General features: G+C 42.7%; 1 long non-coding RNA gene across 1 annotated transcript; it reads right to left on the bottom strand.

The window, feature by feature from the left end:
• Positions 1-10,821: 10,821 nt before the first annotated feature.
• LOC136792487 (uncharacterized) lies at positions 10,822-13,903 on the bottom strand. The gene is made up of 3 exons (XR_010836339.1): positions 13,820-13,903; positions 13,146-13,218; positions 10,822-10,902 (listed from the first exon to the last, which is right to left on the bottom strand). It is a non-coding gene; the product is annotated as an uncharacterized lncRNA (long non-coding RNA).
• Between the last annotated feature and the right edge of the window lie 355 nt (positions 13,904-14,258).

Genomic DNA, 14,258 nt, shown 5'->3' with positions numbered 1-14,258 from the left:
CAAAATATATCTTAAATCAAACCGCCTCTTTCCATCTCCACAGTCACTCCCTGCATCTAGTAGCCTCCTAACTGGCCCCCCTACATCTACTCCTAAAATCTATTTTCTACACTGCAAAGAGAGTAATCTTTCAAAAACATAAAGCAGGTCATATCCACACCTCCCTGGGAATTCCCTGGTGGTGCTCTCACTGCCAAGGGCCCGGGTTCAATCTCTGGGCAGGGAACTAAGATCCTGCAAGCCATGCAGCGTGGCCAAAAATAAATTAAAAACAAAACAAAATAAACACCTCCCTTTAGTGGCCTATGTAGGGCTTCACCACAGCTTACAATGTCCAACATGCCAAGGTCCCCACTCATCTCTCTGATACCACAACCTACCACTCTCCTCTCAATCACTGCACTTCAGCCACCTGCTCTGCTTCCTTTTCTTTCAAGGCACTAAAGTAGATCTTTGCTCTTGCTTGGTCCCTCTGTTTTCAATATTCTGTCCTCAAATCTTCCAATCTTTTCTCTGTCTCACTGTCTAAATCAGTGCTGTCTAGTAGAACTTTCTGTAATCATGGAAATGCTCTATACCTGCACGGTCCAATAGGGTGGCCACTAGCCACATGTGGTTACCGAACACTCAAAATGTGGCTAGTATGACTGAGAAACTGAGTTATTTAATTTACATAATTAAAATTTAAAGTTAAATAGGCACAGGGTTTAGTGGACACCGTATTGAACCGTGAATGTAAATTACCCCAAAGCCTCTATTAAATTATCCAGTTTTCTTTCCTTTTTTCCCCTAAGTTTTATTGAGAAATAATTGACATTCATTACTATATAATGTTCAAGGAGTACAGAGTTTTATTTTTCCAAAGTACTTTTCTCTAGGTGAAATAACCTTGTTCATTTATATATTAATTTTCTGCTCTGTCTACAAGAATGTAGGCCATATGAGAGCAGCGGCCTTAAGTATCTCATATAAAGCTCACTACTCAAAACTCAGGGCCTGGAATGGTGTTACTGAGGGACATGGTAGATGCATGATACATATTTGTTAACGGATGAACAAAGCGTTGGTAGTGGTTCTCCAAGTGTGGTCTGCAAACCTCTGAGGATCCCCAAGACTTTATCGGGGAGTCGGTGAAGTCAAAACTATTTTTATCATAATTCTAAGATGTTATTTTCCGGTTTTGATGGTGGAAAAGCAATGGTGGGTCAAATAGCTGTCCCCTTAGCACTGCGAAAGGTCCAGGGACTCAAGGATACCCTTGTAGTCATTGTATCCGTCACTGCTGTGCACACACAGCAAAAAAAAATAGATCTACCAGATTCATTTAATAACGACTTGATGAAACAGTAAAAATTATTAACTTTATTAACTCTCTACCCTTGAGTATACTTCTTTTAAATATTTTGACAGAATGTGAAGAATTCTGCTGTCTGCCTAAGTACCATGGTTGTCTCCAGGAAAAGCACTTGTGCAACTGTTTGAGTTGCAAGATACACTAGCCGCTTTTGTTCGTGAGCACCATTTCTACTTGAAAGAAGGATTGAAAGACACACTGTGGTTATGGAAATGTAGGGCTTTTTTGCAGGCATTTTCTCTAAAATGAAGGAAGTGAGCCTGTCAATTCCAGGGAAAAAAATTGGCAATATTTGCTGCCAAAGATAAAATTGGAGCTTTTGAGTGAAAATTAGGTGTTTGGAAAATTGGTATCCACTGCCGTGAGCTTAGCAGCTTCCCAATATTAAAGACTTTTAGTGGTGACATTAACATATATGATTCTTATATTGTATAATGAAATGTGTCAACATTTGGAAGATCTGTATAACTCAGTGAACCAATCAATACTTTCCAAGTGACCAACACATGTCTGTACAAAATCATGCACAGGTTAAGGATGAAGTCAAAGTGCAAGACAGACCAATGTATTTTAATGTAATGGAAAGTTGACAGATATGGTTTCAGATTCCACATTGAAACTAAATTGTACAAAACTATGACTTGTCAAGTTTAGGTAGAGTATCAAAGAGGAATATCCACAATTATCTGAAAATCCTTTTAACATACTCCTCCTTTTCCCAGTTATATACCTGTGTGAGGCTGAATTTTCTTTATGTACTTCAGCCAAAACAACATATCTCAACATATTGAATAAAGAAGCAGATATGGGAATTCTAGCTGCCTTTTATTAAGTCAGCGATTAAAGAGATTTGCAAAAATGTCAAACAGTGTCATTCTTTTCACTCATTTTTTTGATTTGCAAAATGTAATTATTTTTCATTGAAAAGGGTATTACTTACTTTAACATTGATGGGTTTATTATTTTTTAATAAATAATTATTTTTAATTCTTAATTTTAGTTTATAATATCGCAGATGTCAATAATGTAATCCACATAAACAAAAGCTCTTTCAGGTCTTCAATTTTTCAGAGTGTACAGGGATTCTGAGACCAAAAAGTTTGGGAAATAGTGCTATAGATAAACAATAAAGTTAATCAGTCCCTAATACCTTGGTGCATTGATGAAGGGAACACAAGGTAATTATAAACAAGCAATCCCATTTTGAACAGGAGAGGAGGGGAAAAAACACCCAGTGGTCCATGGTGTGTATTGTATTCTGCAGAGTGAGAACAGCAAGGATTCCCTGCTTCGCTAAAATGAGGCCAGTCTGGCTGCTCTGCCCGGTTGGGGGAATCTCATCTAACCATCGTAACTGTGGGCACATCTTACAAGAATTTTGAGGATTTCCGATTGGTATTGTTTGGGGCCAAGACATTGCCCCTGGGGTTGATCAATTACAGGATTCCACTCGCCAGGATTGGGGTTTCTCTCACAGAACCACTCCCTTAAAAGCTGTGTAAAGGGCTTCCCTGGTGGCGCAGTGGTTGAGAATCCGCCTGCCGATGCAGGGGACGCGGGTTCGTGCCCCGGTCCGGGAAGATCCCACATGCCGCGGAGCGGCTGGGCCCGTGAGCCGTGGCCGCTGAGCCTGCGCGTCCGGAGCCTGTGCTCCGCAACGGGAGAGGCCACAACAGTGAAAGGCCCGCGTACCGCAAAAAAAAAAAAAAAAAAAAAAAAAAAAAGCTGTGTACGTTTTCTGGCTATTCACATTTGGATAACTCCATGAGTTAATAACCAAGTCAGAAGAATGATGAATTATGGTCCCTAAATCTAGATCTTGATCTTGGTATGCAGGGTCTTAGCAACAGGACCGCCCAGTCCTCAGCTCAGGGCTCCCAGCTTCACCTCTGCCTTGAGGCAATTGTGAACACCAGGCGTGGGGGGAAGGCACAGCTGGCTGTCCCTGACCTCTAGGCTGCATCCCAGTGGAAGGCTCTTTACATAGGGTCACTGTCCTCCTAGTGGGACAGGCAGGAAGGGTTTGGGAGGGGTTGTGCTTCCTACCTCCCTGCCCTTATTCCCACTCACTTTAGCTTTGACGTGAATAGACGAGCTTTTTCAATCTTGCAAAGCATGTGACCGTCAGACTCTGCATCATCTTGGATTGCTGGCTACGGGCTATCTCTCTTAGCAAAGCTGTAGGTGCATAAGCTCAGAGGTCATGTTGCCTGGATTCAAGTCATAGCTCTATCCCTGTCTAGCTCTGTGATCTTGGGCAAATTCTTTCGCGCCTCAGTTCCTCAAATGTAAAATGGGGAATAACAATGGTACCCATTTATTTGTGTTATTGCGAAGATTAAATGAGTTAATATGTGCAAAGCACTGAGAGCCTGGCACATGATGAGTGCCTCAGAAATGTTAGCTTTTATTCTTCATTATTCTTTCTGCAAAATTTATCCCTTTGACTCTGAAATCAAGGCTTGGAAAGATAGCCAACACACACAACCCCCTGACAAATTTTTATCAAGTCCCCTAAACATCCCACCTATGTCAGGTACATGGTCTGAGCTTCAGGAGACCCTGGCCTTGAAGCTGCATCTCAGGGAATGCTGACCTCCTAGCCTCCTGGGAATGGAAAATCCCAGGATTTTCCCAACAGCTGGAAAATCCTCACTGTTCTGTACCTCACCTCAGCTCAGCCATTTCCCCGTGTTAGGGACATCATCACTGGCAACACTCCACTTCTCATAGTAGTCAGAACTTCAGTTGCAGGTGACAGAATCCTAACAGAAATGGGCTTTGGGTAGGGGGAAGGAATTTGTTGGATGACGTTCTGGGAAAGTCTGGGGGTCTTAGGCGTGGTTAGATCCTGGCATTAATGTCACATAGGGAGTTCCCTGGTGGTCTAGTGGTTAGGATTCGGTGCTTTCACTGCTGTGGCCCTGGTTCAATCCCTGGTTGGGGAACTGAGATCCCGCCAGCCAAGTGGCGTGGCCAAACTACAACAAAAACAACAACAAAAACCCCCAATGTCATCTGGTATGCTCAAAGGTGCCTCTGTTTCTTGTCTTCTCTCCATTTCTCAGCTCTGCCTTCGTCTGTGCTGGTTTCAGTGTCAGGCAGTCTCTGTCCATGTAGTAGAAGATCCATGCTTACAACTTCCCAGCTTTGGAACCTCAGGAGAAAGCAGCCTCTACTCCCGTGGAATTCCAGAAAAGCTTGGGATTGCCTTTAATTTCTCCAGCTGGAGCTGTGTTCTTTAGCCTTGAAACATCCCAGAGTGATGTCACATGTGGCCTCAGGGGACTGAAACTGCACCGCCAGGGAGGGGAGGAAAGGCTTGGTATTTATCAACCATCTGTTCTGTGGCAGGCATTTTATATCTTCTCATGGTGAAGATTATCCCTTTTGGGGAAGGAGACTAGATTTCATGGTGGTCTCCACCTCCCTCCAAGCTGAGAGCAGAGGGGGTCCTTCTCATGTCCACAGCCAACCCCTCTCCCTGTGTCCTTGATCCCATCCCTCTATCTTCCTAAAGACAGAGCACCATCTAATAGCTTCCTTTCTCTTATATTGTCACTCTCTCCATTTCTACCCTGTTTTCTCCTGAGCCTCCAAACATGCTTGAACCTCTTGTACTTTCCTCTTCTTAGCAGTACCTCCTTACTTTTCACTCACACCTCATCTAAACAAAATCAGTTTCCTATTGCTGCCATCTTTTGAAACTGCTCTTTCCAAAGTTACCAGTTACTTCCCCTGTGACAAATCCAGCCCTTGGCCAGCTTGACCTGTGTCACATGTCAGCTAACCCTGCTTTCCTTCCTGAAATCCTCACCCCATCATTTCCTTCATTCCCGGTTCTCCTCCTCCCTTTCCTGGCTGCTCCTTTCCTGCACTCACTGGTAAAAGGTTTATGAAAAGAGCAGGCCAATTTCCCTTTCATTCACATCTATGATTTCAAGAAGTGTTTTTTTCATTGGTGATTTTCCATCTCCAGGGCCTGGGTCTGTCTCCAGGTGTCAGTTTCTGTGCCCTGACACAGAGCCTGAACAGAGCAGCTGTCCACATATGGTGAGCAATGAATGGATTTCCTCAAAGGCTGGTGCCTAAGGAATGAGAAAGCAGAATCCAGAGCTGGGACTATATCCCAAGCCACTCACAAAGGCAGACGCACAAAAGTAAGAGGAGGGGTGGTTATCCCGTCCTTGCTGGATTCTTGTGATGACAATTCAGGCCTGATAATTCAGCCACAAAGAACCAGCAGTCTTCTCTGTCACCCTCCACCCATGAAGCCCTCTCCCCCATGTCTGCACGAGGGACAGCCATATTGGAGTGGGAAGAGCATGAATTCCAGATCTGGGTTTGCGGCCTGCTTCTTTTTCGACCAGGCTTCGATCTCCAGAAAACCAGTGGCCATGGCTGGGTATGTTCCTAGCTTCTTCAGGCGCTCAGAGGACTTTCAGGAATGGGGGCCATGGTACGGACTCAGAGGATGTGGGGTATCAGGGGAACCCATCTCAGGGGCCCCAAGCAGGTCCCTGGAGAACAGGAACAATGATCTGGAAACGTGCTCTGGACGTGCTCCTAGCACTTACGTCTCTCGTAACAGACGGCCTCACACGGGTGCGTGGCCTCCATCACATCCATGTTGTTCACAGCAGCATTTGGCTTGGGCCCAAATCCCGCGTCCAATCAGCCGCAGTAAGGTTGGCAGGGCTGGCCTCATTGGATTTATGTGACCTAGATCCCGCTGATTTCATGAAGCAAGATCAGCTTAGGTCTGCTGGCTCTGGGAGATGGGAGAGGGAGGTCCTCAGCGTCATGGTTTTTGTGTCTTCCTCACTGCGTCTCAATTTCCTTCCTTCATTTGACAAATGAAGGGATTGGCAAAGGTGTGTCCAAATTTGACTTTCCGGGAATTTATTATTGTTATAGTTGGGCTGCACATCAGCTCTAGCAAAATGACATGTCACATCCTTGCTCAAAGTTTTCAAGTTGTGCTGTTTACTAGTCAGGGATCAGTTGCAGGAAACAGAAACCACTCTATTTTAAGCAGAAAAGGATTTGATACAGGGAATCAGAGGTTTAAACAAAATAGTTGGGAGGGCTAGAGGAGTGGACTCTAGGAAGGATTTCCAGGACAAGACCCCAGAATGGCTGCTAACTGGCACAGTCGTGAAGGTGATGAGTCAGGAGGCTGCTACTAGAACTCTTGCATTAAAGAACACACCAAGTAAAAAGACAACCCACGGAATGCGAGAAAGTATTTGCAAATCATATATCTGTTAAGGGACTTATAACCAGAATATATAAAGAAGTCTTTATAACTCAACCATGAAAAAGACAACTCAATTTAAAAATGAGCAAAGGATTTGACTAGATATTTCTTCAAAGAAGATAGACAAATAGCCAAAGGGTACATGAAAATGATGCTCAACATCATTAGTCATTAGGGAAATGTAAATCAAAGCCACAGTGAGGTACCACTTTATGCCCAGTAGGATGACTATAATGAAAAAGACACAACAGCAAGTGTTGACAAGGATGTGGAGAAATTGGTACCCTTGTGTGTTGCTGGCAGGTAAAATGGTATAGCCTCTATGGAAAGAAGATGGTAGTTCCTCAAAAAATTAAACATAAAATTTCCATATGACCCAGCAACTCCGCTTCTGGGGTATATACCCAAAAGAACTGAAACCAGGGACTTGAAGATATCTGTATACCAATATTCATAGCAGCATTAATCACAATAGCCAAAAAGCGGAAACAATCTAAATATCCATCAACTGACGAATGGATAAACAAAATGTAGTATATCCACACAAAATCTTTACAATATTCAATGGAATATTGTTCATCCAAAAAAAAAAAAAAGGAATGAAGTACTGAAACATGCTACAATGTGGATGAACCTCGAAAACCTTATGCCGAGTGAAAGAGGTCATATACAAAAGTCATTTTGTATGATTATACAAAATGTCCAGAATAGGCAAATTCCATAGAGAAAGTAGATTAGTGGTTGGCAGGGCTGGAGGGAGGGAGGAAATGCGACTGACTGATAATAGGTTTCTTTTGGGGGGTGATGGCAATCATCTGGAATTAGACAGTAGTGATAGTTACACAACTTTGTGAATATATCTGAAATCTACTGAGTTGCACACTTTAAAATGGTGAATTTCAGGACTTCCCTAGCAGTCCAGTGGTTAAGACTCTTCTCTTCCATTGCATGGGGGCACAGGTTTGATCCCTGGTCAGGGAAGTAAGATCCTGCATGCCGCAGGGTGAGGCCAAAAACAAAAAGTAAAATGGTGAATTTCATGTTATGTGAGTTATATCTCCATAAAGAAATAAGATGGTTAAAAAACACACACACCATGTGGCTGCAATCTAAGGACCAGGGATCAGAAATCTACCTCTGCTGCTGCCACCACTGCTTTTCAACCTCGTGAAACTAGTGCTTGGACATTGGAATGCTGCTGAAGTAACTCAAGGTTGCCACAAACATGAAGCAACAACCACAGAGCTGGGAGATGGCCTTTGCCTTACTTTCTCCTCCCAGCTCTTATATAAACGGATGCAATTTATAGACCCTAATTTGAATGCAGAATGTTAACTGCAAGGGATTCTGGGAAGTGTAGCATTTAACTCGGGCCTTGGCACTATGAGAAAGAGATTGGAAAGGATGCTGACAAGCAATTCACCACATCTACACAATTTCACCCTCCCTAAAAGGAGAGATCCAAAATCTCATAGTCATGTATCCAGCTCTGGGTGATATTCATTCCAGTTCAGTTACGATCCTGTCTCAACAACCTGTAACCTAATGATTAACTGATCAACTTACCAACACACCTTATGATACTAGGGAAAATGTGGGAGGGGAAGAAATGGGATGATATCTATAAATATATACATACAAGAGCAACGGAAAAATATGAAATGCTAATATAGTCCTCATCTCTCCACCTTTCAGGAATTACTTATATTCATAAATATCTTTCTCTACTATTTTATGAAGTTCATTTTCACAGCCAGTATCTCAGCCGGATGAGGCTCTTTACCTGGTGTGGTGACCCAAATCTTCATTCCTAAAGGAATTAATAAGCCTTCCCTGGAACAGCCTTTTAACCTTGACTCCTGAATACACCAGTACTAGAAGTAGCCCAGAGCACTCCTGAAGTTCTAGACACACTCCTTCCTGCCCCCATTGAGCAACAACAAACCTATCTCCCTTGATAATCAGGATCAATCTCTCCATCTAGCACAATTGCCCCCTTTTAGGCTATTGGTTTAGCAGATGAGGAGCCCAAATTGGCCAAAAAACTTCCAGTTCAATGGACTCATTGTTATGTGCCCTGGTGGAAGTACTTCTCCTCTGGGTATTGAGACTTCTAAACTAACAAAGAGCAAAGTCACAGGGGCAAGAAGCAAAACTTTTGTGAATGAGTTATTTATAGGTCACTGTTTCAGAACGTATACCTCATCCTATAGGACAGAACTTCCACTGCATGAGATGCTGTCTTCCAATAGTGCCATTTGACTGTTGTGTGAGGCCAGTTGCTTTGGATGATCCCATGGGTCTTAGCCCATTGCCTCACTTGGTGAGAGGCAGTGTTGTGTGGAATACTACATGATGAATAGACATTCAGTAAGTTCACAGAGTAACAATGATGATGATGATGAGCGTGATAATAATAAATGAAAAGGATGACACTAGCTAATACATACAGCTCTTACTAAAGGCCAGGCACTGTCATATGTATTCATTCAAACCTCATAGTCCCCAATGAGGAAACAGAGACAGAAAGGTTAAATAATTTGCCCAAGGTCATAAGCTACTTAAATAAATGGTGGAGTTAGAATTCCTACTCAGGCATTCTGGCTCTGTTGTCTGTCCTCTTAACCGCTATGCTTCTCAAAGTGAACATATAGTCAAATTTAGAATGGGGGGATGGATGACTTTGGCTTGATAATTGTTATTTTTCTCATTTAAAGTTTATTCTTTATGAATATTTTAGGCTTGGCATACATGGAAACAATTCATATCTTGAGTGTCTTCTCCAGTGAGGATAAATTCCTGCCTTCTCTGTGATGAGAGGGATCTGATCTGATATTAAGTGCCCAGCTGGTCCCTCCAGAGCATGGAGCAGGGCTCAGCTGTAAGCCAACATCATCTTCTCAAAAGAATTGCTATTGCCAAAAATAGCCTGGCTTGACTCCGAAATCTGATGGCTCTGTGTTTTTCTCTTATGGATGTTTGCCACAGTGTGTGTACAGTAGCCTCATTTGCCTAGGGATTTTGCACACCACTGGATCTGCTAGGTCATAAAATTCCAACTGCTTACATTGCAGCCTGTACCAACTGGTGACCATTCTCTTTCTCGGGGTCCATCAAAGCTAGTAGCCCTTGTGGGTTACTTGGAAAACGGGTCAGTGCAGCATAATCAAACGGGGTATGCTACCTCCAAAATCAAGAAATCCACCAAATGCTCAGGAATTTTCTCAGTGGCGGGGGGTATACAGTGCAACAGCTCATCGATCACTTTAGATAAACTGTCATCGTCCAGACTCCTGCTCTGGATCCCGAAAAATTTCCCTTAAGCTTCCACAGGGACTATCCCCTATCCTCCAGAACACATGTGTTTTACCAAGGCATTTAGATACCTGCTACTTCTTGCTTATTATGTCCAAAAACATGCCATCACATATAGAGTGATGTTCTGGGAAATAGGAAATGATTGAAGTGCCTGCACATTAGATATCAGCAGTGCTGGAGAGGTGATACCACCCAGAGGTAGGACAGTAAGTAGTACTGTTGACCTTAACAGGTAAAAAGTAATCTGTTTTTCATGTTTTCTGCTATTTGGGCTAGAGAAAAAAAGCATTATTCCACATCAGTAGTTGCATGGCTGCAGGTGCTGGGGCAGGTGTTGAATTGCTTCAAAGTGATTACATCTGAAATAACAGCTACATGTCAAGTTTTCTACCGGGCAAATAATTTAAATGTAGATATGATAGGGATTACCACTGTGGAACTTCTCAGTCTTGGATGGTGGCGGTAATATTTACCATGCCCTCAGGATGCACTATTTCTTCTGGCTTATGATTCTGGTATAGGACTGTGCAAGAGGCTTTCCTCTGCTCTTCTTACCACAATAGCTTTCACTCTACCGGTCAATGTGAAGATTCTGCCTGGTGCCAAATACATCTGTTACAACTGTGCTTACAGGAACTGGGAAATAACCACAGGATGAATATGTGAGATACATACAGGCCAAGATTCCTTTTAAGTTACATGATCCCTGTGTATTAGTTTGTTAGGTATGCCATAACAAAGTACCACGAATTGGCTAGCTTAGGCATTACAAATTTATTGTCTCACAGTTCTGGAGACTAGAAGTCCAAGATCAAGGTGTTGACAGGGTTGGTTCCTGTTGAGGGCTGTAAGGGAGAATCTGTTCCATGCCTCTCCCCTAGCTTCTGATGGCTTGCTGGCAATCTTTGGCATTCATTGGCTTCTGCTGCATCATCCCGATCTCTGCCTTCATCTTCACATGGCATTCTCCCTGTATGAATGACTCTTTGTCCAAATTCCCCCTTTTTATATGGCACCAATCATATTGGATTAGGGGCCCACCCTACTCTAGTATAACCTCATCTTAATTACATCTGCAACAACCCAATTTCCAAATAAGGTAACATTCTGAGGTATTGGGGATTAGGACTCCAACATATGAATTTTCAACCCATAACACCCCAAAGGCTTCTATTTTTAACTAGTGGTCCACAAAGACCTTTTAGGTCCCTTGAGATCAGTACTGGCTTAGGGTCAGTTTCCAAGTATTCCCTAAAGGCCTGGGTATTTCCATTTCCCTAAGCACAGGAACATAGTTAATTGACTTAAGATTCCTTTGGGGAAGCTTAGAAAATTTACAACTTAGTTATGGTAATATTGCTGGGTGCTTTCTCCAGGGTACTCAGCATTCCTTTATTCAAGGGCTTTGGGTCTGAGAATTTAGTGAGTGTCCATAACTCTCCATTTTGGTGACTTAAAACAGGCCTCTCTTTGCCAGACCCGGAGTTTTGCTTTGTGTATACAAATCAAGTATTCCTGCTCTGTTGCCTTGGTACTGCCCCTTGGCCCCTGACACTCCAGGATCTCCGTCATACCTACTGATATCAGGGATTCCATTTCAATGACAGCATCTCTTAGCTTCACTTCCGACTATAGAGGATATACATTACAGCACTTTCAAGGTAAGGTGTTCCTTTTATCTATGTACTTTACAATTCCTTTGTGAAAGGAATGTCCTCTGAGCAATTTTAGAGGGCGAAATTAGGAGATGAGTAGGTCACACATATGATAAATCTACACCAACACTTTTATCTTCATATGTTTCTGGATTCATCTTCTAATGCTATACTAAGGAATTTTTAGCATTTCAATTTGAGTGTAGACCACTGTTAAGTCCAGGTTTCATCTAACCAACCAGCTAAGAGCTACTCTTAGCTGCTAAAGTCAGTATACTGATTCCAGAATCTCTAGAAAGCCCATATTAATAAGTTCAACCCAAATGAAAATAAAATTATGTTCTTTTCTTCCTGGTCTAATACCTTTAGAATCTAGTCCACACACATTCCCCAGGTTTCTGCTGATTCAAATTAGCAAAATCTCACAATTCTGTAACCTTTCTTTCTCTCAGGTCAGATTTTGTGGTTGCCTTTCTGAAGCATACTGGGATCTGACTCTAGTCACAGATTTGGTAGCAATAAGGGGTAGTGGGTGGGACATGAGAAGTACATGAGAAGGGACACAAAAGCCTTCCCTTTCAAGGCAACTACCGCAGGTAAGTTGCCCTATCAACGGGGAAGACAGGACCAGCCCTGTCAACGGGGGGAAGACAGGACCAGCCCTATCAATGGGGAGAGGAGGGAGGAGGGCTGCTTCTGCTGGTAAGAGAAGCTAAGTGGAGTCTGTGGGTTCAGAACACTAGGATTTACCCAAATCTACTCACATGTCCCCATTTCACATCTTACTCTTTCCTAAACAACGTCCTAACTTTCATATGAGAGACCTGGTAAGCTAAGAATTTAACTTATGTCGTAATTCAACAACCCAGAATCTCTCCTTGATTTTCATGTACATCAGCCTTGTGGCTACAAGAGACAGCTTTGAGCTGAAAATGTTAAACTCTTGAGCCTTTCATTTTCTTTCTTTAATCTCTCTAGCATAAGCCACCACCATTTAAGTCTTCATTTCTTACACGATGGTCTGTTGTGGCAGCCACTTGGTCTATCAAAGACAATTCATTTAATGTGACCACAGATGTAAGTCATCTTTGCCTACTATCTTACCATTTTCAGTGGCAACTAGATTCTCATTTCCTTCAAATCCGACTTAGTCATAACTAATCAAAAATCCCATCTTTGAGGGCCTATTGTCTATAACCAAATTTGGAACCAAATACTGTATCAGTTAGGGTTCAGTAACTGCAGGAAACAAAACCCTTCCACCTATTTTAAGTAGAAAAGAATTCAATACATGTAAATTAGGTGCTTACAAAGGAGTTGGAAAGCTGGGCAAGTGGGCTCTAGGCTGGACCTCCAGGAAAGACCCCCAGATTGGTCCACTATGGGAGCCACTACCTCTGCCACCATCAGGAAGATGAGGAACCAGGAGGCCAGCATAGGCTGACTACAAGAACATGTATCACTAAGGGTTGTTTATGGATCAGGAGTCCCTTCAACATCCATACAACTATTGATGGATATTGGAATACCACTGGCGGGAAACCTAAGGGCTCTATACTTTTGCAGGAACGACAAAGTTGCTGAAGATGACCCCTGAATCACTTCCTCCTTCCATATCCTTGTTTGTGCATCTGGCAAAATAAATTACATTCAGAACCTTGGTTTCAGGGAAGTGTGAGACATGTAGTTTTAACTTTCCAGCCTCTAGAGTATAAGACAGTACATTAGAAAGAGGTCAGAATGAGTAAGTACCCATTTAGCACTTCCACAAATTTCTTTCCATTGGCCCATCTAAGTAGGACTGGTGACCAGACATGCCCTCTCCCAGCTTTAGCCACTTTTAAAGTTGACCACAACACCTCATCTGTCTGGCTTTGAAGATTACCTCTCTTCCTGGCCCCAGAGTAACCTAAATGTCATTGTCTTCAGAGTTGTTTTGATAATCTACACAATCTTGTCCTCAGCCACCTCTTCAACCTGATCTACTACTCTCCTCCTTGGTCCACTCTGTTCCAGCCATTTAGGCCTCTATGCTGTGCGTGCGTGTGTGTGTGTGTGTGTGTGTGTGTGTGTGTGTGTGTGTGTTTAAACAGACTACGGATGCTCCACCAAAGGGCCTTCGTACTTTATTTTTCACGTCTGGTATGTTCTTGCCCTAGAAATCCACATGGTTCTTACTCCATCAAGACTCTAATAAAATGTACCTTTATCAGAGAGGCCCATAGTACCCACCTAAAGCAGCTCTCTTTTCCACTTTCCCTGCTTTTCTTCATCGCACTTATCCTCATCCAGATTAAACATCTGATCGTCTTTTGCCACCAGAGTGTGACTTTCACAGGAACAGGAATTTTGTGTTTTCCTTATTGCTGCATCCTATACCTGAAACGTAGTAGGTATTTCAGAATGAATGAACGCTGTACAAGTAAGAAATTAAACTTTCCCCATTTTCTAAACTGAGAATCAATTTTTCCCACGCATTACTCATGTTCTCCTCCAGGTGGTGCTGACGGGCCTTTTCATCTAATGTCTAGGAGATACAATAGTGTTGCAAAAGATTAGAATAAGCTTAGTTTTTCATAGCCTCTGGTCTAGAGATCTGGGCTTTTTTTAGATGGCACCCATAATCTCCCTTATTTCTTCTTATTCCTGCAGGAGAAAAAAAAATATGGGC

The sequence above is a fragment of the Kogia breviceps genome, chromosome 1, assembly GCF_026419965.1.
Source record: "Kogia breviceps isolate mKogBre1 chromosome 1, mKogBre1 haplotype 1, whole genome shotgun sequence".
Classification (NCBI taxonomy): domain Eukaryota; kingdom Metazoa; phylum Chordata; class Mammalia; order Artiodactyla; family Physeteridae; genus Kogia; species Kogia breviceps.
Note: the sequence above shows the minus strand (reverse complement) of the source record. Positions and strands in the feature narration are given on the sequence as shown.